This window comes from Corvus brachyrhynchos, unplaced genomic scaffold (assembly GCF_000691975.1).
Source record: "Corvus brachyrhynchos isolate BGI_N302 unplaced genomic scaffold, ASM69197v1 scaffold101, whole genome shotgun sequence".
Classification (NCBI taxonomy): domain Eukaryota; kingdom Metazoa; phylum Chordata; class Aves; order Passeriformes; family Corvidae; genus Corvus; species Corvus brachyrhynchos.
Window position 1 is genome coordinate 8,757,912 of NW_008237239.1, and position 17,287 is coordinate 8,775,198.

General features: G+C 39.0%; 1 long non-coding RNA gene across 14 annotated transcripts in view; it reads right to left on the reverse strand.

Annotated features, from left to right (window-relative positions):
• Positions 1–17,287, reverse strand: part of LOC108445582 — a 188,492-nt gene that overhangs the window by 135,783 nt on the left and 35,422 nt on the right. For 13 of the 14 annotated variants that reach the window (XR_001860500.1, XR_001860494.1, XR_001860505.1 and 10 more), the window contains exons 3-4: positions 13,726–13,761; positions 935–1,014 (exon numbers count right to left, since the gene is read on the reverse strand). This is a non-coding gene — a long non-coding RNA (uncharacterized LOC108445582). The remainder of the gene's footprint in view (positions 1–934; positions 1,015–13,725; positions 13,762–17,287) is intronic. The other variant, XR_001860497.1, reaches the window with a different exon arrangement.

Consider the following 17,287-nt stretch of genomic DNA (forward strand, 5'->3'; position numbering starts at 1 on the left):
GGGAAAGGTTTTCAGGAGTTCTCATGCTTTTTCAGCAAGTTCACATAGATAGCTATGCAGTCAATTTTATGAATAACCTAACCAAATAAAACCAAGTGACACTTGTTTTAATAACCTCTTTTGGGAACAATCTAATCTGCGTACATCTCACTTTCTGTACTTTAAATATTTTTTAAAAATCAAATTAGGAGGTTTGCTTTTCATGACCTCTTTTATGAGTCTTTTATGAATAGTTCCACTATCCATGTTTATTAGTTTTTTCCTTCTTTTTTTTCTTTTTTTTTTTTTTTTAAGGGTATCTGCACTCCTTCCAAAATAAGATCATTTTTCTTGTCACCCCACTAACTTTTTTTAGTGTTCCCTATTTCAAATGGCTTATATGTTTAAACAAGTAAGGGCTCTGGAGCACCATCATGCATCAGATGTAGCCTAGAAATAGTTTTATCCATCCAAACTCAATTAGGTGCTGTGACAGTAAGGAGCAAAACCAGACTCCTTAAGATATAATCCAACATAGTAATGACAATTAATACCTCCCTCCCTCCATGTGCGTGCTCTCTGATTATTAATCTTGGTGAATGGGAAGCTGAACACTGGACAGGGTGAAGGACTGGACTGTGCCTCTGCTGCCAATGAATGAACTAAAAGAACTGAGTGCAGGAAAACAGGAGTGGAACTTTTTAATTTTAATTATCTCAGAGAGACTAGGCCATGGAAATAAAGTTCTTATCAACACACTGCCAACAAATTGATAAACCAGGCACAGAATAACTTTTTAAAAATAAATCAATAAAAAATTAGAGGACAGAAAGAGAGAGACTATTCATAAAAGCAGACAAGAGAGTTTAATTCCTTGGTTTTCATGCAATTTTCTTATGAGATTCTCATCAGAAGAGGAGAAATGAACCAAGAAATTCTTGAACTATTTACTTACATGGAAGCAAGGAGATATCATGGGAGCAACTGTACACATAGATGATTTAAAAACTTTCCTTTGTGCATCTGAACACCCACCTAAAATAAGAATAGTAGAAGCAAACTTAAGCAGCATGAAGCTATAGTACACATCTTAACAACCTGAAAATAACCAATGAAAGCTTCTACAGCCAATCGAAGACACAAAATAAGCTATCACCATGTTAATATCTAACATTTTTACAGTGATATTCTATAGGAAAAGTCAGAATAACAAGAGCCCTGATTCGGAAAATAGAGACTGTAACGGCATTACTACTTTCTAGCCATCTGGATCCACAGAGATATTTAATACTGCTAAGAACTAGGGCCTAATACAGAAACCATAAGGACAAAAAAGAGAAAGATGGACATAAGAGAGTCATTTAGCCTCAACAGCCCAAAACTGTCAGGAGTCTACCATTTTTAGCTTGTAAGATAGAGCACATATTTAGCATCTGAAAAGTCTGGATTTTGTAATAAGCACCAGACTCAATCTTAATGTGCAGAGGATACAGCCTCTTTGTAAGGCATTCAATAACATCATACTCGATCGTATAAGAAGAGCCATTTAGACTTTACATATTGAGCAACGGCTCATCTACAAAATACCAGTGTATAGAAAAAGCAAAAGAACACATTACAAAAGGATATCCAGTCCTCCTGATAAGACTTTAAAGCAATATATAATATACCCTGGATTAATATCATATTAATAGCTGTGACAAACTCATACCCTTCCCATTTCAATAGCCTGAGCCAAATAGGGAATGCATCTGACTATCTTTTCAGTAATTCTGCTTCTTAAGTGTTACATTGAATCAGGTCAAGCAGAACCCAAGATACTTTATTTCAAGGCTATTTCAATGGTTAGAGGAGCAATTTAAATAGAAAGCGGGAGTGGTACTGTTCTCTATATTTTAAACTATTTTAATAGTTTAAATAAATGAAAGTTATTGAAACTGTTTTCCAGAAACTAACTTGAATCATTCACAAATGTGCTGTTTCAATACAGAATAAGATCAGCAGTGCAGAAATGAATCACATTAAAAAGCAAAAATATACTAAATCAGACAAAGATTTGAAACTTCAATACATCACAGGTGATTCTCTGGTAGCATGTTTCCACCCAGAACACAGCTATTGCACACAGAAAGAAGAAAATGAAAAGAAATGCTAATCCATGCAACAATGCGGCTTCACAGAAGCAGTGAAGTGACACAAGGGCTTCATCTGGGTCCTTAAAAGTGGGCATGGGGGCAACAGCAGATAGAGCAGGATGCAAAGGGAATAGATAAGTGACTTAAAGATAGTTTCCCACCTTCTTCTGTACCCTGCTTTCCATGCTCCAGGAAACAGATGCCTTTAGCATCACTAGAGTACGTGTAGGAAAATATATTTGAGAAATTAAGGCCCTGGAGGTTACATGGTGGCGCTTCAAAGCGTGATGTTTCTAAGATCACTCTCTCATTCTCTTTTCTATTTCTTTTTATAGACACAGATTCATGAAGGAAAGTCCTTGCTGACTGAAGCAGTTTCTCTGCTGAGATATGCTATTGGCATAGAGCTGGCAAAACGATACTAAATTAGAATAGAAAGCTTAGAAGTTATCTTCACTTAAATACAAAAGCAGACACATACTCCACTCACAGTGGAAGAGCAAATAAACAGAAAATAAAAGTGTACATAAGAGCAACTTCTTCCTTAGCTGCAATAAGAGTCATGTTCATGCAGTTATTGCCTAGTGCTCCCAGGCTGGACTAGTTCATCATCACATGGGAGGAACAGAAAGAGCTGATAAGCCAAGTACCCCCCTGCCAGGCTCCCCCAGCAGTGCTCCGAAGAGCCTGAGGAGCTGCAGAGCCCCCAGGCAGTGCCCACTGCCCGGCACCACACAGCTGAGCCACGCTGTCCAGAGCTGCTTCAACACATCCCTGGAGAGCATGTGCCTACAGCAAACCTTGGCCACAGATCCAGGATACATTTCAGTCTTAGGTACCCATATTTTCTATTTCAAAACAGAACTTTAATCCTCACAACCTACATCAACTAACCCTGGGAACGCTAAAGTTTCCATCACAAAAGCTTAAGAGGTTCCAAAATTTCCACATCCAGCAGGCATGCCCAGAAACATCTCAATTCCATCAGGTCTGTGAAATTCACATCTCTGAGGCCCAAGCTTCACTAGGAATTGCAAAGAGTTAATCCCTCTAACATCTTTCCCAAGGACGTCAGTCCTACAGGCAGGCAGTGTTTTCACCCAAAGAGGTTCCATGCAAAAATGCATCAGTAGAGACTTTCCTCAAAATCAGTTGTCATCATCACTGTGACAAATCCTGCACTCTTCCAAACAACCCTTCTCAGCTAGTATGTACAGAAATCAGTTACCTATTCCAGGAAAGTGGAATAATCCTAAAAGATGGGGCAAGAACCCAACAACCAGACACTGCAATTACTCCCTTCTGGCTGTGAAGTCCCCTTACAAACCCACACCTAGCTTTACTTGCAGCTCATTCTGTGTCTGTAGTGAAGCAAAGGGGAACAATTATACTATCTCAAATCATCATTATTGTTTCAATGATTGCATTAGCATTCTCAAAGCATAAACCGCCCACAAAACATTTGAGGCAGACATCTAATGATGGATTTTCCCAACAGAGAAAGCAATTCCTCTAAGCAATAAAACAGTCTGTGAGAAATCCTGCAGTCATAAATCTAGTATTTCTCATTACAAAATCTACATCAGCCAGGAAGTGATTACTTCTAAAATTACAAACCCTTGTGGGCAGAAATATTAGTGGGTTACCAATTGCCATTCTCATGAGTCATGAGAAAAGCAGTTCAAGTCATAATAGTCTTGTAAAAAATAAAATATCAAAAGAATTAATTGTCTTATTATAGACAGAAAGTTTAGGGCATCCACACAATAAGCATCTAGGCATCAAAATACAAAGGCCAGCATTAAGTTCCTGTCAAAACTTTCAAAGTTTACAAAATATCCAAGCAATATAGCTCTGCCAAAACTTTTCAACATATCTCCACAAAAGCAGTACCTAGACCCTTCAAACCTCTGCAGCATTTCCCACATGGGAGCATGTAATGTGCTGAAAGGAAAGAGAGGGAAGAGAGAGAACTGGGGAAGCATCCAGTGCCTTCCACTCCTGCACAACACGAGCAGTGACTTCAGTTCCTCAGGGGTAGGGCAGCACTGAACCCACATGGCTCCCACCTGTGTCAGGTGCTGGAGGCACTGGATGTGCAGCACTTGGGCAGGTCCCATTCTAGGGCAGTGGAGAGAGGCAAGGGTGTAAGTGGGACCATGCATGAACAAGTTTTCCCCAGCTAGCTTGATGCTGAAACACATATATTATATCCCAGGACTTGTCAGGAAGCTCACATGACCCTCAGGATGAGGATAACTATCCCACAAAAAATACTTTGACATCTTTTTCTTGTTGCAGCCTTCTCTTTCCCGGGTGCTGCAACCTAGCAGCAACCTAAGGGGCTTTAAGGACCACTGGGATTGAACCAAACGCGTTTTATTAGAAAGAGCATGTCCTCCAACACCTTGCTTGGCAAGAGATGAATATTACACATTCCTTGAGGAAAACTAAGATATTGCACAAGCACCTTAAACACAGGAGTGATCACACAGTGATCAGAAATAAAGTCAAGTCTGTTTAACTCATCTGGACTCATGCTTCACGTACATTAAGAAATGTTTCTAGTTTAACTGCAAAGAAAGGAGAGAAGAACCCTTTTCAAGCAGATATACTCAGCTGTAAAATACATTTCCACACAGCTAGTTGAACATAGGATGTTATATTGGTTTTGACTGCTCACAGAAATGGAGGGAAAGGGAAAACTAAAGGAAAGAGGAAATGGGGAAAAAGGGGCAAAGGGAACCACAGCTAAAAGCAAAGAACTGGGACAATATGTTCCCTCCACTTAACAAGGCAACTGCCCCAGTGACAGGCAGAAGACTAACCTTGAACAAGTCCCATGGCAGATGAGACTTTGCCACAGAGCACTGGCACCAGCCCCTGCTGTTAAGCTCAGCTATTTAGTTGGTAAGAGGCAATCCAGGAAGGAGGAAAGAGGCCACACGTCACTTCCTGAGCAGCAGCAGTGGAACAGTGATGCCAATTCACAGGCACAGGTGAGGGACAGGGCAGGCCAGGTGGGATACTCAAGCTGAAGACAAGGCAGGTCCCCAGCACAGCACAAGCCACTTTAAACCAACCAACAATTTAGAAATTGTTGTTCAGCATGCTGAATAACCAGGCTTTGAAACTGGCTGTTCTTCCTGGAGACTCTGGGGACTTGACTGAGACCAGCCTGAACACAGAGAGAGGTAGCCTCAGCTCACCACAGTCCTGTGAATACTTATATTACTGTTATTACAGTGTTCATTATTACTGCAAACCTGATCATTGGCTACCGTACTACTTGCCTTACACAGCACAGTGCAAAATTTATTACAAGCAAGGTAACAGGAGCAAAAAAGCCTGTAAATATATGCTTGCAAAAGAAGTTTTATTACAAACAAAAATAAACTAAAAGAATAATTCACACAATTTATTATCTCATCTTTGCTGTAACCCATGCACTTCATTTTAACCATTCGGAGAGTAGCCTGATCACATATTCCATGTTTATGAGAAAATTATTTCTAAACTATTTTTATTCCTTACCATCAAATGAAAAAATATTCAACATGCTTATGCTTTCCGGCCTAATAATATATTTGAAATATATAGGGTTGTAAAATGATATCCCAGCATGGCATTAGCTTTTTGATCTTTGATATATTGGTGCCGCTTTAGTAGATGATAATTGTTTACCAGTCAAAATACTGGCCCAGTAAAAAACACACTTCAGGGCTCCCATAATGAGTTTTACCACTAAAGGGTAAATATTTATTTCCTGTCTATTTTCTATTTAACTATATAGGGAATTGCTCTTGTAGCTGGTCCTACATCCACCACTACCCATGGTGTCACTTGTTCGCAATTCATTACAGAAACGCATTTTTTGGAAAGAAAACTCAGAACAATGTTACCTAGAGATGGATAAAAATTAATATGAGTATTATGCATAAGTCAGCTTCAGGTCTCATATTTAAAAACCATCATCAGTCAGATTTAGTCTTATCTGGGTCTGAGGTCTACTGACCAGTACAAAGGGGCAAGTACGCTCATCCTTCCTGCTGGGAGAGACGCTCTACTCGTTATGTGGTCAGCAACCTGAAGAACAGATAATCCAGATTCTGTTAAACTCCATATAAAATTTTTCCTTTTATTTCCTTACTACTCTTAGATAATTAGGAAACATATTTCATTACAACCCCAAACCAGAAAATTTCTATTTTTTACAGAGCAAGTGTATCTTCAGCAACAGCTAAGCTACTTTCCCTGCACTGTTTATCCAACAGGACATGACATCACCCATAATCAAGATCTGTGATCTCCACATGAAATTGCTTTCTGCCTCTTCTAAAAAGATACTTAAAGATGAAAAATTTTTTTTGATATTAAAGTTAAAATACTTCATCTTGAAACTGTCAAAATGAAAACTTCCAATTTCCTGGATTGTTTATTAAAATCTCAAAATAGTTTCACTATTTTTCAAAGCCTGATCTGGCAGGGAAAGAACTGAGAAGCAAAACTGTTCACTAGATTAAACTATAACTCTCGTACATTCCCACTCCTTCCCCTCTCCAATTAAAAATAAAAATACATATAGTCTTGTATTTTTGGGGACACGCTTGCAATCATGTGGTGAAAACACTATTCCACTCCAAATCTTTCAGAATTCCTTTTGAGTATTTTCATTACAGATTTTACTGAAGAATTGAAATTGATAATAAACTATTAAAATTAATTAGAGCAATTAGTAAAGATAGGGAATTTCAAAGAAGCATATTTTTCAGAGAACAAAGATCTATTTTCACACAATGAATTCTCCAACTAAGAGGCTGAACTAATATCAACAGCATCTGGCCCCACTGCACAACTGGTCACTCTTCAGATTGCAGTCATAAGACCAAGTTGTGAAATTAATCTCTCACACCAAATTAAACCATGTACTTCAGCTGAGAGACTTCTTGTCATATGGTCAGAGCATGAATTCTGTGCCTACAGCACCTTTCAGTGTGGAAACTCACCCTCCAAGTGTCTTCCTGCAGGGTCCTGTCCTCCTACTTCAGGGCATAGTTTACACTTGGCATGCCAGTGCAATTTAAACACATGCTTCCTCCAAATTCTGCTAATGTTGCAAATCTGATTTATAAGCCATCTTTTTAGGAGGCATGTGAGAGAGGTGCACAAACAGGTGCTGCTGCTTTGGTTTCAAGGACAAAGCACAATTTACAGGTTGCTTTCAGATGGGCTTTTTCAGGGATCTGTGCTCAAGCTCATGAAACAAAAATGTCCTAAACAGTCTAGAAATAGAATGAATAGGGATATGAAAGTGCTTTCTGGAAATATTCCTTTCCTTACAACCCACAAAAACTTAGATACAATGAAACATTGCAACAGAAATTTACCAAACTAAGTAACTGGGTGCCAGATACAAAACCAGATTAAATTTTAAAAACAAAAAATGAAGTGATACACACGCAGCAGGAGACGTAGAAAGAGGGAAAGGATTTTCCATATATGTATATGCGTGTATATATATATGTGTAGAGGGGTGTGTATATATATATATATATATATGGATGTGGTTTGGGCCGATTGTCACCAACCAGAATAGAGGCTTTGGGGTTATACTGAATAACTGAATTGTCAAATTTTCAGGACTATTCCAAAATTTCTGTAGCAGTCAAAAAGTCACATTAGAAATTATTAGGAAAGGAGCAGAGAACAGAAAAGAAAATATCTTACCATATCTGCATAAAAATGTAATATTTGCTGCTTGAACTCTTTCGTGTACTTCCACTTTGACATGTACCTCAGCTAGAAGGTATAAGAGGAAAGGTAAAAGGTAGGAGACAAATTCTGTCTGCAATACGATGAGATAGATCACAATGCCTCAGCCAGGGCAAAGACAAGAGAAGTTATGATAGACATGTATTCAAAGGCAGGTGACAGAGACAGTGACAGGGAAATCACTGCTCACCATCTCTTCCAGCATAAGAACAAGGGTCAAAAAGAGTAACTGGTAATATCAAGAGATGTCACTTCATCCACTGAATAACTAAACTGAGGGAACTGTCTGCTAGGGAAATTCAGTGATAAAGATTTATCTAATTTGGTGAAGCATCTGGAGAAAATTTATCAAAAGCTGTTACATGTAAAGATGTCCTTCTGGCTGAGGAAGTCCTGAGCAAGTTACAAGACCCTCCCACAGGTCTTTGTGGGAGGATCTTATAACACGTACCAGGGAAGTAATTGTACAATCCTGAAATGTTCTTTGCTATTTCTTAGGTATCATCTATTCCCAGACAAACAGACAAGGCCAGACATACCAGTTTTTTTGGTCACAACAGTATCTGGGCTTTTTTATACAACATTTTAGTAATTACAAAACCTAATTTCAAAAATGTCCACTCTAGCTCACCCTTCCTCTGCATACAAGAATAAACAAAACCTTTCATTATAAAATCTGCTGCTGTCAGGCTGATGCTGTGACTTTGGGAAGTTCAACATTCTTTGGAAAGGGAAGGCAAAGGACATCAGCAAAAAGAAAAGACTGCTAATCAGGAATGGATATGACAGGCTGGTAGAGCCCTGGTACCCTCACCACTCACAAGCTTCAAAAAGAAGGACTCAGATGGTCACAGCACAGTGCTTCACTGCAGCTCTTGGCATGGCTGTAGAGGAGCAGACTGGGGAGGAGTTGCTCTTTACAGGTGCTCTTTGAGGGAAGTTTTGCCAGGTTAGTTTAGATACTAACATTCACCAAAAGAAATGTATAAATAGCCCAGTTGTTTTTGCTGAAAGGAAGAGGTGGGATATGAAATGGGCTGTTTGAGAACCAGCAGTGTATGAAATATCTATGGAAATACTTGAAAGCATACTATTTTGGTTTTACCTCAGATAACGTTTTCATTCTCTTTTTGAGCATCTTGAACTCTAAAAATGAGGTACAGATATAAATTTTACTTGTCTGACAGTGAAAGCTTAAAAGCATTTTGGATCATGAGGGCATTTATACCTACTTTGATTTCTTTAAAAAAAAAATTAAACTGTACTAGCTAGAGAGTGTGACAAAATAGATATATTAGTTGAAAAAAAATTTTGTCTTCCCTGATAAGACTACTCTTACAAAATTTTCCCAGTGAGAAATTTTAAAAACTGGCATGGGGTTGTTGGTTGGATTTTATTGCTAGTGAAATATACGTTGTTGTGTCATGTCATAAACAGAAAACTGAAGCACCCTTTTAAAATCCTCAGCACTCCTGACACTTCCGACAACCATTTCCACATTGGTTTTGGTCTTATCTGTTTCTAACAGACAGTCTCATGCCTTGGAAATCTGACCTGAAAGAAAAATTCAGCCCCAAGTATCTGCTGTCAATTGTGCAGAAAATAGGAGATGACAGCAAAGTCACTTCTGCATGCCAAATTACATCTCCTTCCAACATCTTCTAATGTCATTATTAGCACTCAAATACACTGTGTCAAAATGCGTCTGTATAGGGAGATGGACCAGGCAACATCAAGTCTATCTCTGAGTCAATATGACAAGCTGGTTTTGATTCAGGCTTCTGAACAGGGAGAGACTCTTAAGAAAAAATAGCTGCTCCATCGTGAAGGTTTGTTTACAAATACCGATATTATAATAGGCAGAAACAGTTAGGGGAAAAACTGTATTATGCAGTTTCATTAGATTTCTGGGATCAATAGTGTAATAGGAGTTAAAATTATCAGTGTGAGCCTTAGGGTCCACGTTCCAAATAGTCAATGGTGCAATGTGAAGAGTTTCAACAAGACTATCTTCAGGAAGACTACGGTCTGCATCAGAGATAGCCTTAACAGGAAATACTCATTCTATAGCAACCACATAAATGTGAATTTAAGTGTACCAGATGGTTTTAGAACAGTATTCAAAGGACTGAAAAGGGAACTGCATCTGCAAAGATTAAATTTCAGTAATTTGTTCACGGTTTTATTTCTGACTAAATACACCCAAATAAAAGTGAATACCCAAACACAAAAGGCACTTTACTGACAGAAAACAATTCCTGGAAGGTCAAAGTCTTTCCCTGTAGCACTGAGAAGAAAAAGGAGTGTATCATCTAAATATAGTGTCACTGCTTAACATGCAGCAAAAACAGTAGACACTACAGCTCCATACCCTTCATCTGTACAGCAAAGTTCAGAAGGTTAATAGAAGAAATTAAATGAACCACGATGAAAAAGGTTTGGAGTCTCATACACATGGGACTATTAAATAACCTAAAGACAAGAAAAGACTACGTAATTCCACTAAATAAATGGATATCGATAAACTTTACCTATTATAATTAGCAAGATTCTTCCTATTATTTCATCTTTATTATGACTTCTTAATATCCGTTTCATTTCACCCAAGGCCAGATGATTATTATTTGGTAGAGACAATAGAGTTCTGTACCTTCTCATTAAACTTGGATGAGTATTAAAAAAAAATGTTTAGGAATGTTTAAATACTTTGTGTTTGGTTCTTACTGAGCATGGGAAGTGGCTGCAAGCCATTTACACTTACCATCTGCAACAGAGGTGATCACATTCTGCCTTCTGATCTGGGCTCACAGATCTGTGACTAGCACATGGTGTGTACTGAAAATGCTTAAAAAAAACCTACAATAATAACCAAAGTAGTACAAACCCTTCCACTCCTTAATAAGATTCAATCCTGTATAACAAGAGCAAGTTTGTCCAAATCTTAGCATTTTAATTTAACTTCTTAAAGCACAGGAAATTAACAATGATCAATGCATATTTTAATGCAAAAAGTATCTCATTATCTTTCCAGATGTGAATTTTACTTTTTCCTATGTTAATTGCAAGTATTTTTGAATTGAACTTCAGTATACAACTTTATCACAGATTTTAATCATCTCATTAGCATAAAATGTATACAATTTCTCATACCACAAAATGGTATAACAGAGAAGCATAGTATAATTTAATTTTCTGTGTATACACCGTATATATGATACGCCAACTTTTGCCAGCTACAGCAAAATGAACTCTTATCTGCTCAGCTCATTGCCAAATTAAGACTGTGCAAAAGACACAGATGTTTACTCATAACCTTTCTCCCTATTTCTTTTCCCAATTGCCTGCTTGTAAACAACAATTTATCTGAATGTTGCTTCCAACGTTTAAAGTTTTGACTGCTTGTCCCTTTCTATGAAAAAAGCACCCTGTTGGTTTACATGAAGGGATAAAGAGGCACAGTCCATTCCCCCAGCTCTGCCACCTCCCCTCTTAAGTCAGAAAAAATTGGTATTATTTTTAATCTCATCACAGAAGAATAAATCCAACCCAGCCTGCCTCCACACCAGCAGACTAGAAAAGAGAAGTGAATATCAAGCATATTTTGGGGTAGGAAGCAGGGGCAAAAGGCATAAGGACAAGCATTGGCTATGGTTACTGCCACTGTCTTGGCGTGACTTCACGATGTGTATCCCATATCGGTGCCCTTATGCCCAGAAATTAATTTTTGTGCCTTTCTGTGCCTTTAAACTGAGCCTGAGAGGGGGGAGGAAAAACGGAGCAAAACTTTTTCAAAAGCAGTTTGCAGCTTCTTCAAGGTCACACAGAGATAGACACCTTTTTTTTTCAGCTGCGGCAGGAGAGCGAGAGGGAAGGGAAGTCCCCGGCTTGCTTTTCTTTCCAACCAGCTTTCAGCAGGTTTTTTTTCCCTCAGCTCCTTTTCCTCTGGAGAGTTGAACTTTTGTTTTCCTGGGACTTTGTTTTTTTCCTTTTCTCTCTGCTGGATGGTTTCAACTTCAGAATACATTGGGAGGACTTTCCACCAAGGCCTTGGCCCTGGAGGTGGGCCCACCACCCCATCCCAGCTCCAAGGAAGGGGAGAGAGAGAGATCTGCAGAAGAACTCTGAAATTTTCCCAGGTTTCTCTCAGCAGAGCGAGAGGTTTTATTATTTATCATCATTATCCTTTTCCTGTGTGTTTGTTAAATAAATAGTTTTTATCTCTTTCACTTTCCTTCAAGGACAATTTGTTTTTTCCCGAACCTGGTGGGGGAGGAGTGGTTGTAGCCTGCCTTCTCTCAGAGGATATCTTTCTAGATTTGGCCAAACCGGAGCAGCCACTTTGCTAAGCCTTTGCAGGCTGTAAAATATTCAGGATAATCAATTAACTCTGAATTAAAAGAATAAGTTAGCTTAGCCTTGCTCCATACCTTCATCTGCCAACTGGTATATCTTATACATGAGTCTGCAGACTAGCATTCCTCCAACAGATGTATCAAAGATCAAAGATTCTTGCAAATCAACTGCAAGAAGATGGAGGTAATAAGAGAGGTCACCACTGTAGTCAAAGATGAATGCAACAAACAAAATATTGTTTTTAAAGCAGCTCTTTACAAAGACCAAGCAGGGGCTGGGCACTATTCACAATCAAAATGGCACAGCATCATAGGTCAAAAGGAAGTGATGGGGGCAGGCAGCATTGAATTTAGGAAGGAGAAATGGCAGAAGTTACTCAGTGGATGTCACTCACGAGTTTCTTGCGCCTCATGGTAGCGAGAACTTCAGCACCCTCTGACCTAGTTCAGCAGCTGCCTCCCTGTGGTCACAGCAGAGCAGAGCTGGGGTTTCAGTTGCTCTACTTTGGTTTCTTGACAGGGGGTGGAAGCGATTTTTATACCAGATGGACAAGTACAGGGAAATTGATGGTGGGGAGACACCAGGAAATTCAGTTCTAGCAGGGATGAAGTAACATATCCAACACAAGTCATCATTTGGCAGAGCCTCTACCCCAAATAACCCAATCTCTAAATAGATACAGGAGAAAAAGCTTTGTCAAGTACTTTTCAAATGCACTAATAAAGAGGCAGCCAAATTATTCTGTATTACTTTCTCTTCTATATTCCCAAAGACAGATAGAACTAAAAAAAAAAAAAAATCCTAAAAAGTCTAAACCACATTATTTTCAGCCTATTAAGTATTTCCTGAAAGAGACAGGTAGTTGTCAGGGCCATACAGTTAATGCAGGGAATCAGCTGCATAAATTTTTTTATTTCTCAGAATGAGTTTCTAAGTAATGAATTAGATGAAACAGTCACCTTCTTCCCGTCTCTGCCAAGCAAATGGCAATAACAGTAGGAACCAGGAAAAAATGCGAACTTGAATAATCAGATAACTAAAATTGATTAAAGATTATAACAGTGTTCATAAAAATGTAACGTTTAACATCAGAATGCAACCTCCAGCCTCCTCCTGCACATGAAGAAGCCAACAGCATGAGATGATGACATAGGATAATGTAAAAGGTGAGACAAAGGCACACGATGAATAACTAAGCTACCACAGATGAACAGATCCACTATTTACCAAACATGTCTCCACACAAGTATCTTGACACTTAAGTCTGGCTTACAAATACCTCCTTTAGTCACAGCTTTAGTCACAATCTTTCTACAAGTAACTTTACAATCCTATGCACAAGATGACAAACAGTGTTGGCATGGTCTGTGGACCAGAAGGTATGGACTGAAGAAACTTTAGTCACCAAGGCTTTTGCCTGCCTCCAAACTCAGTGACACATCAAACCAAGCACAGGAGGCAGCCACACCACATCATCCCCCCTTACCTGTCACTACCCAAATCCACTTTGTGACTGGATCACCTAACAAAATCGGAAAAAAAGAAAGAGAAACAGAAGTAAGGAAAAAGAACAGGAATTACCCACTATCTCTAAAAAACAGATCAAGTCTAGCAAGTAAATAATGAAGTCAAAGAAACCCATATGGGTACATATAATATAGTACTTGATCTTCAAGTCACATGGATCTCTAATTTAATAAACCAATTGTAATGATACATAAGATATGTGCAAGCTTCCCTCAGCTGTACAGCAGAAGAAAGTTTCTAGTTCAAGGAATAATTAGATTTCCCTAAAATGATCTCATCAGTCCCTCCTGCACAGAAGAGCCAGGCCCACTCATGCCATAGTACACGAGCAAACATTCACAGAGGAAAAAAAGAGTGATACAACTTTCCCTTAGCATTCTTCACACCACAGATGGGCATGAAAATAGTCACCAAATAAAATTAGACAAATCACTTTTTTTGTGTGTGTGTTTAGATAAAACATAAAAGCAATCAATAACACTTTTCAGACCATTAAGTTTAATTGATGAGAACATCCATTAAAAGAGTCATTTCTGAACCTGTAGATATTAATTATTTTCTTTCAAACCCTATTACTCATTTTTATTACTTGAAGGCTATTGGGCACCCAGGAAAATGGCCATACTAATGCTCAATATTTTCTATTTACTTTCTGTTTTACAAAGTATCTTGCAAAGAGCCTCGAAGGTACCAGACAGATCTAACAGCAATGCAGTCATCATACACATCATCCCAGCACTGCCTACTCCTGGCTAACAAATGGGTTTGGCCTCTTACTGACCATAATCAAAGCGCAACTTTAGAGGCTTTACATAAGTTACCTGGAATATCAGAGATAATATAAAGGTCCTATAAGCATTCAGAATCTATCTAGCCTAATTTTTCCATATCAGCTATCTTTTTGCACAAGCTCTTATAGAAATAACATACTTTTAATGAAAGCTAACTTTATTTGAAACATTCCAGAGGATGTTGTGTTTGCTTTTGGTTGGTTTGGTTTTTAAAAATAAAACTTCAATTTCACTTTAGAAGATACAAGATTCTGACTTCTACCTCATGGTAGAAAGACTCATGCGAGACAAAATTATACAGCCACAGTTACAAAGAAACCAGGTTCATGGGTATCCTCACATTTCAAAATCAGGCAAGTCAGTCAGACCCAGGCTCTGAAAAGAACCCTAAATTCAATCTATTTCTATTTATTTTTCCAGAGAAAAGCCATATTCTAACAGGCAGAAAAGTTTATAGACTTACTGTTGATAATTTGCCTAGGAGTTGTAAAGATACTCACATTAATAAAAGAAACAGCAGTCTCTGTATCAAACTTATAACTAGTAAAGTCAATTTTGCTTTAACTATTTGCTCAATCATGTGGTCTTGGGACCCACACATAACGTTATAAAAAAAAAAAATCACATCACTGCCTAAGGGAGAAAAGGGCAGAAAATTACTTCAGCAAAAGTGAATGAAAAGCACACTTTCTAGCTAAAAACTCATATATTTGTGGTCAATATTTAAAAGTATTTGTGTAGCAATATTTGTGCAATTAAGTTTATGCACACTGCACCATAGCTCCCAATGAATCAACACAAATAGCTATTTCATTTGCAACAGTTTGATTTCTGAAAAGAACATAAAATTAGCTACAATAAAGTTGGCTGGTATTTGGGATTTTTTTTTTTTAAGTCATTTAAGGAAGAAACAAGTAGGATGTATACTTCTCTCAAGTTTGCAGGACCAGTAGCACAAATTTTTATTTTCTTTCTCCATTTGTTAGTTAATTAACATATGCACAGAGGACGAAAAGACTAACTAAAGACCTATTCCCACTTTATGCTCTCTTCCCTTCCCAAACTTCAGAATCAAAAAGATATGGCAATAATGGCATTAATTTCATCAACAGTCCCCTTGTTCAGGGGCTGCATGACTTGGTGTGAACGGTTGTACATTCAGTTTTTCTACCATCCACTTAACCTGTGCTAATTTAAAGGTCTCTTCCAACCTTGAGGACTGTGATTCTAAGATCATCCAGTCTGACCATCAGTCCAGCTCTATGCTGTAACCACTAAACTGAGTTGTATTACCCAGTGTCAGATGCCTTAAACACCTCCGGAGTGGTGACTCCACCACCTCCCTGGGCAACCTATTCCAAAGCCTGACTACCCCAACAGTGAAAAAAATTTTCCTTTATCTAATCTGAATCTCCCATCTCATCTTAAGGCCATTTCCTCTGGTCTTTTCACTGCGGGCACCAGCCCCCACCTCACTCCAACCTCATTTCATGTCATTGTAGAGAGTGATGAAGTCCCCTGAGCCTCTTCTCCTGAAGACTAAAGCCCAGCTCCCTCAGCTATTTCCCATCAGACAAGTTTTCTAGACCATTCATGAGCCTTGTTGCGCTTTGCTGGACATGTTCCAGTATCTCCAAATCCTCTTTAAAGTGAGGGGCCCAGAACTGGACACAGAACTTGAGGCACGGCCTCACCAGTGCAGAGTACAGTGGGGTGATCACTGCCCTGGTCCTGCTGGCTACATTATTCTTGATCCAGGACAGCATGCCATTGGCCTTCCTGGCCACCTGGGCATACTGCTGGCTCATATTGAGTTGTCTGTCAACCAGCACCCACAAATCCCTTTCTACCAAACAGCTCTTCATTTCTTTGATGAACTTTGAAGTGAAAGCAGCTCACTGTATTGTCAGAAAGCCAGTGAGTGGTGTGCACTCTATCTCCTGTATTCACACATCCAAAACACCCTCACAGCATGGCACTGTGTACGGACTTTCTTTCTCCAGAGTGGCACTGGCTTTTCCCCAAGATTTTAGAATCAGAGATTAGTTTGGGTTGAAAGGGATCTAAAAAGGTCATCTAGTTCAACCATTTTGCAATGAGCAGGGACAGCTTCAACTAGATCAAGTTGCTTGGAGCCCTGTCCAACCCGAATTTGAATGTTACCAGGAATGGGGGATCTACCATTGCTCTGGACAACGTGTTCCTGTGTTGCACCAATCCCGGTAAAAAAAAAAAATATTCTTATATCTAGTCTCAGTCAACCCTCTGCTAATTTAAAACCATTACCCCTTGTCCTATTGCTACAGTCCCTGCTATAAAGTCTGTGCCCCTCTTTCTTATAAGGCCCCAGTGAGTACAAGAATGTTGCTATGAGGTCTCCCCAGAGCCTTCACTTCCAGGCTGAACAATCCCAACTCTCCCAGCCTGTGTTCATAAAGGAGGTACTCCAGCTCTCTGATCAGCCTCGCGACCTGTCCTGGGTCACAGTGTATTCTATTACCATCCTCATGAGCTGTTGAAACCAGGTGGGGCAGTGTTTCCCTGCCTCCTCCCTCTGGACTATCTTTCTGCTAATGAGACTAATCAACAGTTGGCCTCATGACTCATCATCCCATTGTGAGATGCTCCACCCAGAAGGAGGAACCAAGCATCCCATCGTGGATATAATCTGAGATTCTGAACACCACAGACACCCTTTCCACTGGATTCCCAGAGGACAGGAGCTACACA